The 19,447-nt window shown below is 46.2% G+C and overlaps 1 long non-coding RNA gene across 1 annotated transcript in view; it reads left to right on the forward strand.

Moving 5' to 3' along the window:
• Positions 1-19,447, forward strand: part of LOC148002754 (uncharacterized) — a 49,457-nt gene that overhangs the window by 21,528 nt on the left and 8,482 nt on the right. The gene's annotated exons all lie outside the window — the stretch shown is intronic.

Here is a 19,447-nt window from a genome sequence, read left to right on the forward strand (position 1 = left end):
CATGGTAGTGAAGTGGACACTTCTAGTTTCTTTGGAAAGTGATGTCAAATGATGGTGTTTTTTTTTTTTTTCCTTTTGTGGAACACATAGGTGAAAGGATGTCTTGAAAAAGCAGACACATGAAATAATGTTTTCTTGAAGCAGACACAGGTGAAAGGATGTTGGCCCCACAGACAGTTGGAGATGAGCACTGAGCATTGGTTTGGTTTGCTCTGCCTCACTATTCTTTGCTAATAATATGCATGTATTGGTTTGCCTTACATGGTGTTGTTGAGCTCAACTTGTGGTAGTGCAGCCATTGAGAGAAACTCGTCCAAGAACCGCTCATGAAGTTTCTGCAGTAGCTTACCCCTTCTGTGGCTTCACTTCAGGCTGTTTGGTGAGCCTGCCTGTTTCTTCAGGATTGAGTGAACTACAGCTGCTGGTTCGTGCCTGGTGTCTGCCTGCCTACAGGACTGGTCTGCAGCTGCTGAGTGGAATTTGGTGTTTGCTTCTGAACTGCTGAGAAAGAAGATCGTGCTTGCCCCCAAAGGGCTACTGTTGGACAGGTCCACTTCCCCCATATCCTAATAATGTTTCTCTTCCACTAACTCTGCTGGGTGGTGGGCTAGATGAGAGGTTGAAACTGTATTAAAAATGGTTGCAAATAATGTGTGCCTACATGGCAGCATCCAGGCAGGCATAGTGCAGGAGGAGCTGAGAGCTGGTCTTTATCCTGTAGCTGCTTCTATTCTCATGCTAATTATGTTCCCCCTAAAACCTGTTTGTAGTGTCCAGCATGTAAGACACTGGGGGACTCCGCCCACAATTGGTTCTGATTGGTAAATAAAGATGTTGACAGCTAATGGCTGGGCAGGTCAGGCAGAGACAGGACTTTTAGGATTCCTGGGCAAGGCATCAAGAGTTGTGTCTTATATAAAAAAAGAAAGAGCCAGGATATGATTTATATGAGTCTCAGTATGGTGAGGCAGAAGGGGGTGCCTTTGTGGACCCATGCTGAGGCAACCCTTTCTGCTGAGGTACCAACCATACAATGGAATAGAGTTTATTTAGGGCATTAGGAGTATAGTTGGGAAGGGAAAGGAAGGGAAGTGGGGGGGAGGGAGAGAGAGAGAGAGAGAGGAAGAAGGAGGAGGAGGAGGAGGAAGAGGAGGAAGAGGAAGAAGAAGAGGAGGAGGAGGAGGAGGAAAGGCCAGCTAGGAACACTTGAGGTGCAGGGGAGAGGGAGAAAGGAGTCAGGGAGAGATGGGGCAGAGAGTGTAAGAGAGTAAGAGAGCGGGGAGGGGTGAATAGCCCCTTTTATAGTGAGTCAGGCATACATGCCTGTTGTGGGTGGAGCCTAGAAGGAATGTTAACACCTAGGAAGGAGGAGGAGGGGGAGATTCACCACCCCTGAGCCGTGTGGGACAGAGAGCATAGTCACCATATTAGGAGCCAGGGGAACACAGCGTGAGAGGGCTGCTGGTCTGGGTCCAGGGCAGGAAAGATGGAATACAGATTTTAGTAAGTGATAACTCAGGAATATTGGAGGGGAGCGGATTAGCCACATGGAGGTTAGGAAGTGGCCCAACCATTGAGCTGTTAAGTCATATAAAAATATAACAGCAGTGTGTGTGAGTCTTTCTTTTGGGAACCCAGAGCATTGGGGTGGGTATCGAGGATATTGATAATTGGGAACTGCTATGTTAGCTGAAGGCCATTAGGAAAGGACTGGCTTCCAGGCAGCTAGGACAAGGATCTTAAAGCCCACCCCCACAGTGACACACTTCTTCCAACAAGGTCACATCCATACCAACAAGGCCACACCTCCTAATAGTATCACTCCCTGGGCCAAGCATATTCAAATGACCACAAGGTCCATAGGGAGTCCAGCAACTTTAATTGACCTTGAAAACAGGCACAGCAAAGAAACCATGATAGTCTTTCTGTGGGAGAGAAGGGAAAACATTTATCCTAAACAGCCAAGGCTGGGAGAGGGCGGTGAATGGGGCCAGCATTGCAGATGACAGGTTAATAAGCACCACAGTCACGTGGTAATGAACAAGTTCTTCCTACCATAAGCAGAATGCTTCCCATTTTAGCAAGCAGGAGCTTTCTTCAAACTCCTGAGGGAATAGGGGCTTCTGTCTAAATGCCCAACCTTGGGGTAAGAACTTCCTTGGGGGACCAGACACACTAATGTGGAATATTGCTGGTGTTTATGGTATGGTTTATCAAATCAGCTTAAAGGGCAGAGAAGGCAGATAAACGTAATTACGAGCACTAAACCTTAGGAGTTTGTAGATCTTGATAAATATACCGTATTTATCAAACGCGTTGGTATTTATTTACATTTTCTGGTAGCTTGGCCTCGAGCAATTAGCAAAGGTGTAATTAGTCAGGCATACATCTTAGCTTTCGTTAATGCGAATAAACCTTCATGGCAATAAAATTTTGTCACCATATGCAGTATATTTTAAATTAGAGTTCAATCACGAAAATAGTATGTTGTAGCAAATATCACTAAATTCCTATCATCACATAAAAATCCATAGCAACGTAAAATATTTGAGACTTACTGCTTTCTTAGTCTAAAAGGGGATACAATAATGAAAAGAATCATTTTGACTAAAAGGTTTTACAATTACTGTTTTATACCATGTGGCCGTCTTACGGCGGTGAAGTCACATGACAGGTGGCGAGCCAGGTGGCAGTCATGGTTGTTGAAGCCTGCTCCTTTTAACGTAACTGTAGCCATTTTGTATTCGGTCTCTGTTTTGCTCAAAAGGTGAGATTAAGTTCCAGTTCTCAGACTCTGCTTCCCAGAAGTCGTTCTCCACAGCTGACACTGGAAAATCCTCCTCGGAGGTCCTAACACTATGGTTGTATTATTAATGCTTTGTTATCTCGATGCCCTGAAACTCCCCGCCCTCCTCCTCTTCACCACCCATCCACAGACCACCCCTCTTACCTCACTCTGGACCAATCAGCTTAAAAGTTAACTGATGATACATAGTCCAGTTAGTCAAAATGTAGTCATGCCTCCTGTACCGTCTGAATTTATCTGTTTCTGTTTGTTTACTTATTTATTACTTGTTCATTTTTAGTCCATTCACTGGCCCCCTCCTGGTCACTCCCTCCCACAATCCTCTGCCCATTCCCCATCCCCTTCTCCTCCGAGCGGGTAGGGACCTCCTGAGTATCTCCCCCACACCCCTCTGGCACATTAAGTATCTTCAAGGCTTGGTACATCCTCTTCCGCTGAGACCAGACAAGGCAGCCCAACTAGAACATATCCCACAGGAGGCTTTTGGGATAGCCCCACTCCAGTTGTTTGGGATCCACATGAAGACCAGGCTGCACATCTGCTACATATCTGCAGGGAGGCCTAGGTCCAGCCTGTGCATGTTCTTTGGTTTGTGGTTCAGTCTCTGGGAGCCCCAAGGGTCCAGGTTGGTTGGCTGTGGGTGTCTGCATCTGTCTGAGTCAAGTGTGGGTGGAGCCTCTCAGAAGACAGCATGTTCCTGTCTGCAAGCATAGCAGAGCATCAGTAATAGTGTCAGGGATCGGTGCTTACCGGTGGGCTGGTCTCAAGCTGGGTTGGTTATTGGTTGACCTTCTCTCATTTCCTTGCATTTCCTCCTCCTCCTCCTCCTCCTCCTCCTCCTCCTCCTCCTCCTCCTCCTCCTCCTCCTCCTCCTCTTCTTCTTCTTCTTCTTCTTTTCTTCTTCTTCTTCTCCCCCCCCCCTCTCTCTCTCTCTCTCTCTCACACACACACACACACACACACACACACACACACACACACACACACACACACACACACACACGGGGTAAATTTTGAGTTGAAAGGCTTTAGGTGTGTTTCCCTATTGTTCCACTGGGGTTTCTGCTTGGTTACAGGAGGTGGCCTCTGGAGGACCATATATCCCCCTTGATTCTTGGACATCTCCCTATCCCAGACCTCTGGCTTATCCTGGAGATTCCTGATACCTCCCTATCTCTGTCAGTTACAGATTTCCACTCATTCTCATGGCCACCTGGCCACCTCTCCTGTCCCTCCCTGTACCTCATCCTCCCCTCTTCTTCTTCCTATGTCCTCTCCCTCTGTCTGCCTCTCATGACTATTTTGTTCCCCCTTCTAAGTGACATTCAAGAATCCTTGCTTGTGCCTTCCTTCTTGTTTAGCCTCTTTGGGTCTGTGGGTGTAGCATGGGTGTCCTGTATTTTATAGCTAATATCTACTTATCAGTGAGTACATACCATGCATGTCCTTTGGGACTGGGTTACCTTATTGAGGATGATATTCTCAAGTTCTATTCTTTTGCCTGAAAAATTCATGGTGTCTTGTTTTTAATAGATGAATAGTATTCCTGTGTGTAAATGAACCATATTTTCTTTTATTTTTTTTGGTTCTTTTTTTCGGAGCTGGGGACCGAACCCAGGGCCTTGCGCTTCCTAGGTAAGAGCTCTACCACTGAGCTAAATCCCCAGCCCCCGAACCATATTTTCTTTATCCATTCTTCAGTTGAGGGACATCAAGGTTGTTCCCGGTTTCTCAGTATCATGAACAAAGCTGCTGCGAACATAGTGGAGCAAGTGTCTTTGTGGGAAAGCAGAACATCTTTTAGGTAAATGCCCAGGAGATGGATATACCCAGTTTCCTGAGAAATCACCAGATTGATTTCCAGAGTGATTGCATAAGTTTGCAACCTCACCAGCAATGAAGCAGTGTTCCCCTTGCTCCACATCCTCGTCAGCATGTGCTATCTCTTGAGTTTTGATCTTAGCCATTCTGTTAAGTATAACCTCAGAGTTGTTTTGATTTGCATTTCCCTGATGACTAAGGACTTTGAACATTTCTCTAAGTGCTTCTCAGCCATTCAAGATTCCTCCGTTGAGAATACTGTTTAACTCTGTACCCCGTTGTTAAATTGGACTGTATGGGCTGTTCTTGAGTTCTTTATAAATTTTGTATATTAGCCCTCTGTCAGATGTAGGGTTGGTGAAGATCCTTTCCCAATGTCTAGGTTGCCGTTTTGTCCTAATGACAGTGTCCTTTGCTTTACAGAAGTTTTGCAGTTTCATGAGGTCCCATTTATCAATTGTTGATCTTAAAGCCTGAGCCATCGGTATTGTGTTCAGGAAATTGTCACCTGAACCGATGCATTCAAGGGTATTTCCCACTTTCTCTTCTATTAGGTTCAGTGCATCTCGTTTTATGTGTAGGTCTTTGATCCACTTGGACTTGAGCTCTGTGCAAGGTGACAAATACGGATCTAGTTGCATTCTTCTATATGCAGACTGCCAGTTAGACCAGCACCCTTTGTTGAAGATAGTTTTTCCTCACATTGTATGGTTTTGGGTACTTTATAAAAAAAAAAAAACCACAATCCATAGGTGTGTAGGTTTATTTCTGGGCCTTTGATCTGATTCCAATACCATGCAGTTTTTATCACTATTGCTCTGTAGTCCAGCTTGAGGTCAGGGATGATGATTCCTCTAGAAGTTCTCTTATTGTTCAGGATTGTTTTGGCTCCTGAGTTTTTTGTTTTTTGTTTTTTTGTTTTTTGTTGTTGTTGTTTTGTTTTGCTTTTTCCATATGAAGTTAAGAACTGATCTTTCAAGGTCTATAAAAATTGTTTTGGAATTTTGATGGGAACTTTATTGAATCTATAGATTGCTTTTGGTAGTAAGATGGCCATTTTCACCACGTTAATCCTACCTGTCCATGAGCATGGGAGATCTTTCCCTTTTCTGAAGTCTTCCTTAATTTCTTTCTTCAGGGACTAGAAGTCTTTGTCAGACAGGTCTTTCACTTGCTTGGTTAGAGTTATACCAAGATTTTTTATATTATTTGTGGCTATTGTGAAGGGTGTTGTTTACCTAATTTCTTTCTCAGCCTGTTTATCATTTGCATGAAGGAGGGCTACTGATTTAATTTTATATCCATCCACTTTGCTGAAGGCGTTTATCAGCTGTAGGAGTTCTTAGTAGAATTTTTGGGGTCATTTATGTATCCTATCCTATCATTCCCAAATAGTGATACCTTGACTTCTTCCTCTCCAATCTGTATCCCTTGATCTCCTTTTGTTGTCTTATTGCTCTGCTAGAAATTCGAGTTCTGTATTGAGTAGATAGGGAGAGAGTGGCAGTCCCTGATTTTAGTGGGGTTGCTTTGAGTTTCTCTTCATTTAGTGAGATGTTGGCTATTGGCTTGCTGTCTATTGTTTTATTATGTTTAGGTTTGTGCTTTGTATCCCTGATCTGTCTAAGGCTTTTAACATGGTGGTACATTTTGTTGAAGGTATTTTCAGCATCTGATGAGATGATCATGTGATTTTTTTTTTCTTTCAGTTTGTTTATATGGTGTATTCTGTTGATGACTTTTTGTATATTGAACCATCCCTGCATCCCTGGGATGAAGCCTACTCGATCATGATAGATGACGTTTTTGGTGTGTTCCTGGATTCTGTTTGTGCAGAATTGAGTATTTTTGCATCAATGTTCATACGAGAAACTGGTCTGACGTTCTCTTTCTTCCTTCTGAGCTTCTGAACCTGGTTTTTCCTATAAAGAGCCTGCCCTAGGAACAGACTGGCATCACAGTTTGGCTCCTGAGTCCTCATTGATCCTGATTGATCAGTCATGGGTGTGCATTCAATAAAGTATTCTTGCTTAACTAAGATCAATGTTTGTATGGTTTGTGTGACTATTCCTGAACCCCAACACCTGTCTGTCTGTCTATCTATCTATCTACCTACTATCTATCATTTATCTATCTATCATCTATCAATCATCTATCTACCTACTATCTTATCTATTCTTAGATAACCCTTTTGTTATAAGTTGAAATTTTGTTCCAGATTATATAGATTTTAACCATATCCAGTGAGAAAATTACAACTCTAAGGAGACAAGAGTTTACAGCACAGTCTAAAATATTTTTTATTTTTCCTTCAGAGAGCAGATTGAAAAGAAATTAGAGAAAAAAGATTTGAGAGTGGGGAAGCAGAATCTCCAGGGCCGAGCAGAGCGAGTGCCGGGAGCCAAGCCCGCTTATACACCCTCAGTCTCAGGAATTTTTCTCAGGAATGCGCCACTCATTATATGGCCTCTATCTCCAGGAAAATTAAGCCAATTACAGCCTCCGTCTCTGGGACATCTAGCCAGTGGTCTGTTCTTATCACTTTTACAGCATGTCTCCAGCCGGTCTGTTCTTATCAGTTTATACCTGCAATTTACAGTTTAGGGCTATAGGGAGAGCAGTGGCAGTGATAGATTGGTCCTGGGTCCTGGGTGACCCTTCCCCCTCCTCGCCCCCTTGTCTTTATAAGCCGCTGTTTTTAAATAAAATTTGAGAGTTTGATCAGACCATAGACTTGCTGTCCTTCATCGCGCCTCCTGTCCCCTAATTCTTTCGCCCCCTCCCAGGTCTCCGCTGAACCCCCGCAGGCTGAGGCAATCGAGTTTAGATATAAAGTACTTGGAATCATTTGTCCGAGGCAGTGGAAATCAGGTGTGCCTTTGAATGGCGCCAAGCTGTTGTAATAAAATCCGAGTCCATGAAGGAAGAGAGAGAGCACGCTTAGCTTAATGCAGTCTGGCTGCAGAAAGCCAATCACAAGGTCCATGTAGGCAGGCTATGAGAGCCAGTGCTACTTGTAGGACACAGCAGGCTACAGAACTAGTCCCTAGAACTTGGAATCAAATTCACAGAGAAATGATTCATACATATCTCAGGAATGGTTAGATTAACAGCTCGGTCCGAGCAGCTATTAACGGTGGACACAGGTGTGTGTGTGTGTGTGTGTGTGTGTGTGTGTGTGTGTGTGTGTGTGTGTGTTGAGTGCAAGCAGATGGAAGGTTTGGGATTCAAGTCTTTGGAGACAAGAGGATCCCCTGGCACGATCATCCCTGCTAATAGTAATTGAGCTATAGAATATTGGCTACCGAGCAGAGGGACAGGAGCGTGGTTCCCCAAAACCGGGAATAAGGGAGTTCAGACCAACTGCCTGTACTCTGGCAGGAATTTTCAGGATCGCGAAGGATGTTGAAATCTGGAGTGCCCTCTGGTGGCCATTTCGTCTACGTACCGAGGCCAGGCTGCAGAACAAAGGGAAACAATACATTATGGCTCAAGGTCTGGATAAATTTTGCAGCAGGTACTCCAGGGGCTTCTGAGGATTGGGGTTTACACTCGGTGGTGACCATTTTCCCAGCATGTGCTAGAGACCCAAAGACTTTGGAGTTCTATGTTATGGCCTTGTGTCAGTTGTCTCTGGATCCAAAGGCTCCCCAGAACGAAGACAGTCGAAGACTGGCTTGCTCTGGCAAAGCTGGGGATTGACAGGGGATCCTGGGGGTCTTAACCCCGAAGTTATCTGGTGTTTCTAGGCAATGGCTAGGAAAGAACGGGGGCAGGGCGCTTATCCAGTTGAAAGTCGATCACATCAGGCAGAAAGATGGGGATGGGGGAGGGGAGCACCGTATGGCTGGGTTGGCCTGGTCACTGGGCTAGGGACTCAATTTCTTCTGGGACTTCGACACCAAGACAATAGGTTTAATCTGCTGATGAAATAAGCCAATTCAAGTTGGGTTGAAAATATAAAATCAGATGTACTGAGGAGCAGCTCTTGGACAGGTTCACTGGTCTCAAAGAATAGGACAGGGGGCAGAAAAAAAGAGCATTCAGTTGGGGGAGGGGAGAGAGAGGGGGGAGAGGGGAGGGGGGGAGAGAGGGGAGAGAGAAGAGAGAAGAGAGAGAAGATTAATAGGGTTTGAAGTCCAACCTGAACCACCATCTCTGACTGTGAAACTATGTTTGAAACAGGGTTTCTCTGTGTAGTCCTGGGTGTCCTGGAACTTGCTGGCCTTGAACTCCACCTGCCTTCAGAGTGCTGGGACTAAAGATATGTGACACCCCTGCCAGGCTATGGAATTTTGCTTTGTGGTTTTGTTAAGGATCTGGCTTTATCTGAATGGCAGTGCCTGAGTGGTGGTGGGGTTCGTTGGGGCTTGGCTAGGTCTTCCTCCTGTACCTGACAGTGCAGTTTGTTGTGTTTTATTTATTTATCTTTAAAAATTATGCTAACAATATCTCACTGAAAGAGATTGAGGCTGGGTGTACAGTGCTTGTGAAAGATCCCCGCTTGATGTTAGCGCAGCCATTTCTTAAAAATGAAAATTTTAAGTTGGCCTTTGCTTAGCCCCTAGACGTTAGACCAGGAAGCACATTCCCACACACTCTCCAAGAGCTACCGGGGCACAAGAACAGATGATATAGCTGTGGCCTTGTCCTGGGAACCCCAGGACAAAAAAAAACATTTATCAAGTCAGACGTCCTTAGTACTGGAATAGCTGCACTGATATGGTTGCAGCCTTGTCCCAGGAACTCCAGGACGAGAAACATCTGCCTAGTCAGATATCCTTGGCACCGGAATAGCCGAGCTAATGAAGCTGTGTGACCTTGTGGGGACTATACAGACTGTATGTTCCTGCTGATCCGGGCTCTTCACATCCCTCCTTCCTGAGGGATCCGGGCTCTTCACATCCCTCCTTCGTGAGGATTGTGTGGAGCCCCAGTGCACTGGTATCCCGAGTACATCAAGACTGAGTCCTGTATGTTCGTGGGGTGGTGGGTGTCCTCAGGACTGGAGCGAGAGTCTCCTCTGTCTGAGGGTTTTTCACTTGCACCTCTGGTCCTGACACTGAGGAGGTTTAAGAAGTATTGTCTCATGCTCAAGGCTATCCTAGGCTACAAATTAAGACATATTCCGGAAGTAAAGAAAATTAGAAAGAAACTCAAGGCTATCCTTTTCCATTCGCCATCAAAGGACTAAATCTGAGAGTGCTTGGCAGTTATGTAAATATTATGATATAGTTTATAATGAACTCTTTTGTGTGCCCACTCCCCATTACCAAAGCCAGTTCAGTATTATTGAATAAAATGTACGCCAAACAGAACATTCCATCTAGGCTAATTGCACAAGAGAAGGACACTCTAATCATCATTGACTTGCTAATCAGCAGCACAGCACAGCTCCTTCAGTTCCACAGCCAAGTGTCAGAGCTGAGCTTGGAAGGGGAGGAGCTCTGCAGAGGGCGCCCTGAGACTCGCAGACTCACCCACCGGGGGTGATGCCCATTTAAGACTGAGCTGCTTATTCCCAACACTTTGAACAATGTGGATCTCTGAATTAACCACTGCCCATCCCCAGGCTCCCCCCCCCCCCCCCCCCCCGCCAAACCTCAGATGAAGGCTGAGAACAGCACTAATCTATAGGTCTTAATGTAAAGATTAGGAGGCAGATTGACAGCACTTAGCAAAACAGCAGTCACGGACGCCCCCGTAGTTCCCATGTTCCCTGCAGCCAAGGTTTACAGTAGCAAGCGAGGAATTCCTTCCCGTAGAGAAGGTCTCCAATCTAGGCTGAAAGCAGTGGTGGCTTCTATAAAGCCATGGCACTGTTGCATCCAAGGGCCTGCCTGGCAGGTCCGTGTTACCTACAGCTCCAGTCCTGGGTAAGGTGGTTGGTGGCTTTTCTCCCATCTCACCAGCCCATTGAATAAATTCTCTGTTGAAGTCAGTTAACCAGAGCCCGGATGCGCGAGAGAAAACAGGAATTTAAAAGCGTTTAGACTCTTTCCAGTTTTAGATATAGCGCCTCTCTTTGTCAAAGGGTTAATTAAGATCATCATCATCCTCACATCAATATCAAAACAAACAAAACAGGAAATGATATCTTGGGCCACCAGAGACAGCTTGAGTTTACAGTGTCACAGAGACTCCTCCGGTTTGGTTCTCCCCCTTAGTGTAATACATTATCTAGATGACACCTACGTGTGTGCATATATATCCTGTGTGTGATTTAAAACACAAACCAGGCTCTAGCAGGCAAACAAATCAGCTATTCTTCCTCCCTCTTTCTGTTTGTGATCTCAGCTTGGTTATGAAGAACTTCCTTTAACTCCTTCCCAGTTCTATTTTCCCCTTTCTGACTCTAAACCGTATTCTCTGTATTGTCTGAGTTCACTCACTGTTAAAAGAGAAACACATCTCCCTAGTACTTCACAGAAGAGAGACGTCCATGCTTCCAAGCCCTTTCTCTTTGCAGTATGGTGCGTTCTCCAGGTGTGGTTCCAGGAATTAAACCTTCAGCAACCTGTGCACTGTGCAGACAGCTGTCACTGAACTCTGTTGTTACAGCTGTCACTGGACTCTGTTGTTACAGCTGCCACTGCACTCTGTTGTTACAGCTGCCACTGCACTCTGTTGTTACAGCTGCCACTGGACTCTGTTGTTACAGCTGCCACTGGACTCTGTTGTTACAGCTGCCACTGGACTCTGTTGTTACAGCTGCCACTGGACTCTGTTGTTATAGCTGTCACTGCACTCTGTTGTTACAGCTGCCACTGCACTCTGTTGTTACAGCTGCCACTGCACTCTGTTGTTACCTTTGCAGCCGATTCTTTCTTCTACAAGAAGACTTCCTGCACACCAGGCAAGCTCTCTGTCACTGAGCTGTAGACCAGTCTTAAACATCTTATTTTTCCAGTATGTGCACATGTGTGTGTGCAGGTGTGCATGCCTGAAGATGTCCTATCACGCTCCAGTGTATCCCCTTGAGGTTGGCCTCTCATTGAATGTCGAGCCTGCCACTTTCTCGATAAATTTAACTGGGCTGGGAAGACCATCTCTAAATGTGAGTGGCACCTTCAGTGACAGCCTAAATGAAAGAAGGACCAGGAAAGAAAAGCTTTCACTTTTTGCCAGTTGCCTTCCTGTTGCGCATGCAAGGTCATCTACTCTGCTGCTGCTGCTGCTGCTGCTGCTGCTGCTGCTGCTCCCAATGCTGCCATTGCTATCCTGTGATGCCACCAGAACCAGCTTCCAACATGGACCAAGGACCCGTGATTACAGGAGTCCTTGAGGGTCCTGGGCAGGGCTTTTAATGGATCTGTTGAGAAGCTGGTGCTTCCTGGGGCATAACGAGTGAATACACACATAGATACACTACACATGTACACATATACACATAGATATATACACATACATTTACATATAGACATAAATACACATACATACATGCATACATATATAGATGCACAGATTCACATACATACATGATGCATACACACATACATATATACAGACACAGAAACATATATACACAGATACACATGCATATACACATACATACATACATAGATGAACATGCATAACCCCTGACTCCTGCTGCACATTTGTGTGTTTTGCACAAAGCACACTGAGTAATTGCTGAGAACTGATGACCAAGCAGCCTGGAAAAAGAACATTAATAACAGAGCAGAGAGAACCCAGAAAATAACAAACTGCAGACTGGGGGCCCTCTCAGGCTGCCAGAACGCTTGGGCTTGGCTCAGCAAATGCCCCCTTGGGGGCCACTAGAGAGGGCTTCGGGGACAGTGTGGGAGACAGAGTCATGGCCAGCAAGGCCGACCCAGCCACATTTCCATTGCCAAGTAACGACATATAAACTTTGCATTGTTGATCCTACACTGGCACCAGCAATAAATCTGTCTTGGAGGTATCCATCTCTTCTCCTTCCCAAGAGGTTCTAAAGCCTATGTGGCTATTCAGTGTTCCACAGAAGTTGTCTGCCTAGTTTCTGAGGAGAGAGAGAAACAACACACACACACACACACACACACACACACACACACACACACACGGAGGGAAGGAGGGAGAGAGGGAGAGAGGGAGAGAGGGAGAGAGGGAGAGAGGGAGAGAGGGAGAGAGGGAGAGAGGGAGAGAGGGAGAGAGAGAGAGGGAGAGAGAGAGAGAGAGAGAGAGAGAGAGAGAGAGAGAGAGAGAGGCACAGTGGACCCCATGTCCCCCAGCTTGATGTTACTGTAACAAATACCCACGGGAACAGCTTACCAAGACAAGAAGCTAACTGTGGTCTCACAAGGGGCCAGCACTGTGGCATCATAGCATGCCAGGGAAAGAGTCTGTGACTGGAGAGGGGTGGCTATTTGTTTCATTTTAGCTAGAAAGCAAAGCAGAGAAGAGCTGGGGTCTCAGTGGCCTTTCGAGAGCATGTCCCCATGACCTTTTTCTTCCATAGGCCCCGCCTCCTTTTTTTTTTTTTTTCCGGAGCTGGGGACCGAACCCAGGGCCTTGCGCTCGCTAGGCAAGTGCTCTACCACTGAGCTAAATCCCCAACCCCAACCCCCCCCCCCCGCCTCCTTTTTAAAAGTTATTTTTATTTTATGTGTATAGGTGCTTTGTCTGCATATGCGTCTGTGTACCATGCTTGAGTAGGCCAGAAGGGGGTGTTGGATCCCCTGGAACTGGAGTTACAGAGAGTTGAAAGCTGCTATGTAAGTGCTAGGAATTGAACCCAGGACCTCTGGAAGAACAGCCAGTGCTCTCAACCAGTAAGCCATCTCTACAGCCCCTCCACCACCTTCTTTTCTCTTTTTATTCTTCTCTCATACAATACATCCCAACTGCAGCCTCCCCTCCCTCCTCCCCATGCACACCCCCCCCCCCCCATCCCCGACCCACTGCTCCTCCATTTCCCTTCAGAGAAGAGCAGGCCTCTCAGGGACATCAACAGAACATGCACAACAAGATGCAATGAGAATAGATGTAAACCCTTATCAAGGCTGGACGAGGCCACTCAGTCAGGAAAGGGTCACAAAAGAGCTGGAGACTCCCCACCTTCACTGTTAGGAGTCCCACAAAAACCCCAAGCTAAACAACAGCATGAATGCAGAGGACCTCGTGCTCCTTGATTGCTGTGTCAGTCTCTGTGAGCCCCGTGAGCCCTGTGAGCCCCGTGAGCCCTGTGAGCCCTGAGTAGCTGATTCTGTGGGCTGTGCTGGTGACCCCAAGTCCTCTGGTTCCTACAGTCCTTCCTACCCCTCTTTTGTGGGGTTCCCTGAGTTCCACCTAGTGTCTGGCTTTGGGTGTTTCTGCACCTGCTCCTATCAGCTGCTGGAGGGAGCCTCTCTAATGATGACAGAAGGAGGCACTGGTCCTATGAGTAGAGCAGAATATCCTTCCACCACCTCTTAAAAGCCAGCACAGGACGTGTGAGCCTTTGGGAAACATGTACCTAAGAACAGTATATATTCTTGCATCAATACCTTGTCTAACACATGGCAGATACTCAAAAATATTTATTAGATGAAAAGCCTGAAATTTTGTCACTATTAGTTTACTTTATAGGGCTAAATATTCTCTTTCTCTCTCTTTCTCTCTCTGTGTTCTCTCTCTCTCTCTCTCTCTCTCTCTCTCTGTGTGTGTGTGTGTGTGTGTGTGTGTGTGTGTGAGAGAGAGAGAGAGAGAGAGAGAGAGAGAGAGAGAATACTCACGTGCACGTATATGGTTGTGTGTAGACACATAGGATTGTGTGTGCATATAGAGGATGAACAACCTTGGGTATCATCCCTCAGGCGTGGTTCACTTTTTGTTTGTTTTTGAAGCAGCATCTCTTAGTGGCCTGAACTCATCAAATAAACTAGACTGCCTGTCTGGTGGCCCCGGGGACCCATCTGTCTCTGCCTGTTTCTGCCTCCCAAATGCTTGAGGTTGTAAACATGAGCTCCCACACTGACTTCCGGTGCTGGAACTCATGAATGCAATGACTGAGGTGTCTTCCCAGCCACTGGGCTCAATCCCCAGCTGTGTAAACTGGGTGTAATCCTGGAACTCGGGAGGAGGAAGAGGGGGAGGAGGAGGAGGAGGGGGAGGAGGAGGAGGGGGAGGAGGAGGAGGGGGAGGAGGAGGAGGAGGGGGAGGAGGAGGAGGGGGAGGAGGAGGAGGGGGAGGAGGAGGAGGGGGAGGAGGAGGAGGGGGAGGAGGAGGAGGAGGCGGCAGCGGCTGCGGTCAACGGGTCAAAAGTTCAAGGTCATCCTCACCTACACAGTGAGATTGAGGCCAGTATGGTGTGCTTGAGACTGTCTGAAAAATAAAATAAAATAGAATAAAATAAAAAATCTAAAACTGGGAAAAGTTCTCTTTGCCTGGGCAGACATTGTGGGCTATGCTCTGACATAGGATGTCAGAGGCAGCAGGGCTGGGGAGAGGCATGGCTGTGTGCTGCTAGCAGGGGCCTGAGGAATTCTTTCTAGAGATCTCTGCTCAGGTGAGACTGAGATCCTTGACTTTGCCACAGAAAAGCATTTCAGGATGAGCAGGTGTGAGGCAGAGCTGGGATTTGATCAGGAAGAGTTTTGAGACCAGGTCGAAGCAAGAGCAGCACAGGGGAAAGACCCGCTGGGAAGCCGGGCGTGGGTGTGAACTTCTCCAGAGTCTTCACAGCAGACAGACAGCTGTGGTGGTCCAGAGGCTTTCCTTGAGCCTGGAAACTGGAGCCTGGTGTGGTCCGAAGGGGCTTGCAGACAGTTACTCGGCTCAGAAGTTTCATAGGGGCTTTGACTGTAAGCTGTGCTTCTTATGAGATTCTTAGAAAGTTTCAGGTTTTCAGCTGGGAAAGGGCAAAGCTATGCTCGTTCCTGTCCACTCACTTAAGCATAGACCACTGCTCTTTTAACATTGTATCGGAAACAACTCAGGTAAAAGAAATACTGTTTCTACACAGGGAGCATCTGCTGCACATGGTAGTTATGTTCTCTCTTCCTGTGCTCCCAGTTCTCTTTGTCTCTCTAGCCGGCTTCATTAAGATGGCCGGAAGTTCAAGGCCATCTTCAGCTACATTAATAAATTCAAGAGCAGTCTATGCTTCATAAAATTCTGTTTTTAAAAGGGAAAAAAAAGTTCTTGGGTCAGCAAGATGGCTTAATGAGTAAGGAAGTTTGTTGCCACGCTTGATGACCTGGGTTCAACTCCCAGGATACACACAGTGGAAGAGAGATGTGATTCAGGCAAGGTGTCTTCTGACCTCCAGCATGTGTTGTGTCACAAACACTGCCCCCAGTAAACATAACTTTAGAAAAAAAAGTTCTCCATCACTTTCAAAAAATTTCAAGTAAGTTTCACGGGGCATGCGTGTGTGGTATTTAACTTCAAAAACTTTCTTGGCACGAAGACTCGCCTTGTCAAGTTCAGCTTGTGAATTGCATATCTAATCCAACACTAAACTGAACCCACAAACAGAATCGAAAAGCATATGTAAGGCACACACTTGCATCCTGTTAGAGAAGAGCCGGGTCTGTCAGATGGAGCTGCCTAATTGCTCAGAGTTAGTTTTGGATTGATCAACGAATTCCCAATGACGAGTGTGAGTCATCGTCTCCTGGGAGCAGTCAGTTTGGGCCTTGAATCTTCCCATTTTTATCCTCTAATTACACAGACTGAAACAAATGTCTCCACGATGACTTCCCCACTCCCCAAGCACTTTAGGTAAGCCAGGTGAATTCCGCTGAACGCATCGTAGATGCAGAGTCCCCAGTGTCTCACCGCTGGCTTTCAGGGTCTGGTGGAAACATTCACTTCCAGGTTTCCTTTGGTTGAGAAGCAGTGAGTCATGGCTTTTATAACTTTTCTTCCCATAAACCATCTGGAAAGAACAAAATGTGATACACAGGAGAGGGTGGGGATTACCATATTTTTTATAATGATTGTTCAAATGCAATTCTCAAAATGTTATGAAGCATGCTTCTTATACGGAGGCACCATAATTGTGCCAGAATTCCTTCTGACTTATCAATGAAGGAGGCAGAGAGATGCGAAAAGCTGGTCCAAAGGAATGTACAAGAAACTGGATGATCTGGAGACGTGCCTGGGGCTTTCAGAGCCTGCATGGCCTGTGGCCTAACTCTGAGGAGAGGCCAGGCAGGTGTGGGGTGCCCAAGCCCAAAACAGAGGAATGAAAAAGAGCCATGAATGAAGAGGGCAGCCCCATGTATATGGTGTTCAAAGCCCAGGAAGTGGGTAGGTTCAACTGGTTAAAGGAATTCTCCAGTCTTTATGCGCTAGAACATGGAAAAAGGACCATAGAGAAGTGTTCCAGATTTACTGCAGATTAAAGAATGCACTACAGACGACATTCTGTTTAGCTTTGAAGACAGGGAGGTGTATGCAGTGTGGGGTATGGTGCTTATTTACCTATGTCGTGGTTTGAATCTACTTGACCCAGAGAGTGGCACTGTTGGAAGGTGTGGTCCTGGTGGAGTAAGTGTGTCATTGTGGGTGTGACCTTTAAGACCCTCATCCTAGCTGCCTGGAAGCCAGTCTTCCACTAGCAGCCTTCAGAGGAAGATGTAGAACTCCCAGCTCCTCTTACACCATGCCTGCCTGGATGCTGTCATGCTCCTGCCTTGATGATAATGGACTGAACCTCTGAACCTGTAAGCCAGCCCCAATTCAATGTTATTGAAAGACTCCCAGAGCGGGGAGGCCCTCACTCAATTCTCAGGATGACTGGACCCCCCCCCCAAGAACTCACGTAAGACCATCCTTGCTGTAATCACATGAGGTTTATAGATAGGAACCAGTGCATTGGGGTTGAGACTCATATCCCACACAGGGGCAGAAGAGTTTGGCTCCGAACTCAATTTCGGGGCTCATTTTATAGAGAAAATCACTCAGGCGGAAAGCAGTAGGTTCGTAACAATTTCATTGGCTCGTTCAAATTGGCACACTCTATCTATAACACAAGTTTAGTCAACTTATCTAAGCAAACCATTTCTCTGCTTGTGTCTTTCTCAGAATTACTGAACCAGCCCTAGTCCGGGCCAGATGGACTTGTGGTTAGCCTATTTCTTGGAACAGGAGGCCATGTCCCCAGGCTGGATATGAGTAGGGCGCTTGTAGTGGAGTTAACTAAAGAATTTTTATTCTTATATTGTCTTTGTTAGAGTTGTCTTGGTCATGGTGTCTCTTCACAACAATGGAAACCTTGACCAAGACAGTGTGCCTTCTCCTTTGTTACCTTTTGTCCCCTCTGGACTTCCCAACCTGTGGGGTGGAGTCACCCACATCCATGCAGCTCCTTCACTTACTTCATTCTCCCTAGAAAGGCCCTCAGCCATGTGGAGCTTCGTTAGTCTCCTAGGCACTTCCCTGTCCAACAAGTGAAGAATCAAGATGACCCACCATAGGAGCTGTAAGAATGTGTTGGATGGATGCAAAATAGAACGAATAGAAGGACTCTCTGGATCCTGGACACCATGCATCTGCATGTGTTGGAGGATCCAGTGACTGCAAATGCTAGTTTTCTTGCCTTTGGAAAGTGAGCTCCCTTTGACATCAGGGAATTAAAGATATTTATTTTATTTTATCTGTTTGAGCGTTTTGCCTGCATGTATGTGTGTGCATCATGTGTATATCTTGTGCTCACAGACAGCATTTGTTCCTCCGGAACTGAAGTTGCAGTCAGTTGTGAGCCACCATATTATCAGTGCTGGGAATTGAACCCTGGTTCTCTGGAAGAGCAAACAACGCTCTTAACTGCTGAGTCATTTCTCCAGCCCAAGATTCTAGGGAATTTTACATGTTCTGGATTTTTCTAAGACTTTCCAGTTGAAACCTGTCCCATGCCTTTGATTTTCTTTCTCCTCTCCCTCTGTCTCTCCCTTCTGCCATGTCTATTCTGTCTGTCTCTGTCTCTCTGTCTCTTTCTCAGAGAGAGGTCTCACTGAGTAACTTTCTCTGGCCTAGACTGACTTTGTATATCAGGCTGGGCTTGAATTCACAGAGATCTGTCTGTTTTTGCCTCCCATGTGCTGAAATTTAAAGCATGAAGGTCTCATGTACTTCAGGCTAATCTTGAACTACCTATGTTTGAGGATGACTTGGAACTCCTGATCTCCCTGCTGGCATCTTTTATTGCTCGGATTATAGATGTATTCACCTCCATGCTCAGATCAGACTCAGGACCTCTTGCATGATAGGCAAACATTCTGCCAGCAGCTGAGTAACATGCATGGTAGGAAAGCACTCTGCCAGCTGAGCCACACGCTTAGCCTGTGACATTACTTCTATCAATATAATGTTGTTTATCACTTTTTGGTTCAGAAAAGATAGCCAGTGAACCATACCCTAGGTAGCTCATTGTCTTAGTCAGGGTTTCTATTCCTGCACAAACATCATGACCAAGAAGTAAACTGGGGAGGAAAGGGTTTATTCAGCTTACACTTCCACATTGCTGTTCATCACCAAAGGAAGTCAGGACTGGAACTCACACAGGGCAGGAAGCAGGAGCTGATGCAGAGGCCATGGAGGGATGTTACTTATTGGCTTGTTTCCCCTGGCTTGCTCAACTGACTTTCTTATAGAACCCGGGACCACCAGCCTAGGGATGGCACCACCCACAATGGGCTGGGTCCTCCCTGCAGCTGATCACTAATTGAGAAAATGCTTTACAGCTGGATCTCATGGAGGCATTTCCTCAAGAGAGACTCCTTCTCTTTGATAACTCCAGCTTGTGTAAAGTTGACACACAAAACCAGCCAGTACGCTCATCTGTAAAATGGGAATAATCATGTGAGCTTTCGGGGTCCTTGGGTACACCCG

The sequence above is a fragment of the Rattus norvegicus genome, chromosome 10 (genome assembly GCF_021556685.1).
Source record: "Rattus norvegicus strain SHRSP/BbbUtx chromosome 10, alternate assembly SHRSP_T2T, whole genome shotgun sequence".
Taxonomy (NCBI): Eukaryota; Metazoa; Chordata; class Mammalia; order Rodentia; family Muridae; genus Rattus; species Rattus norvegicus.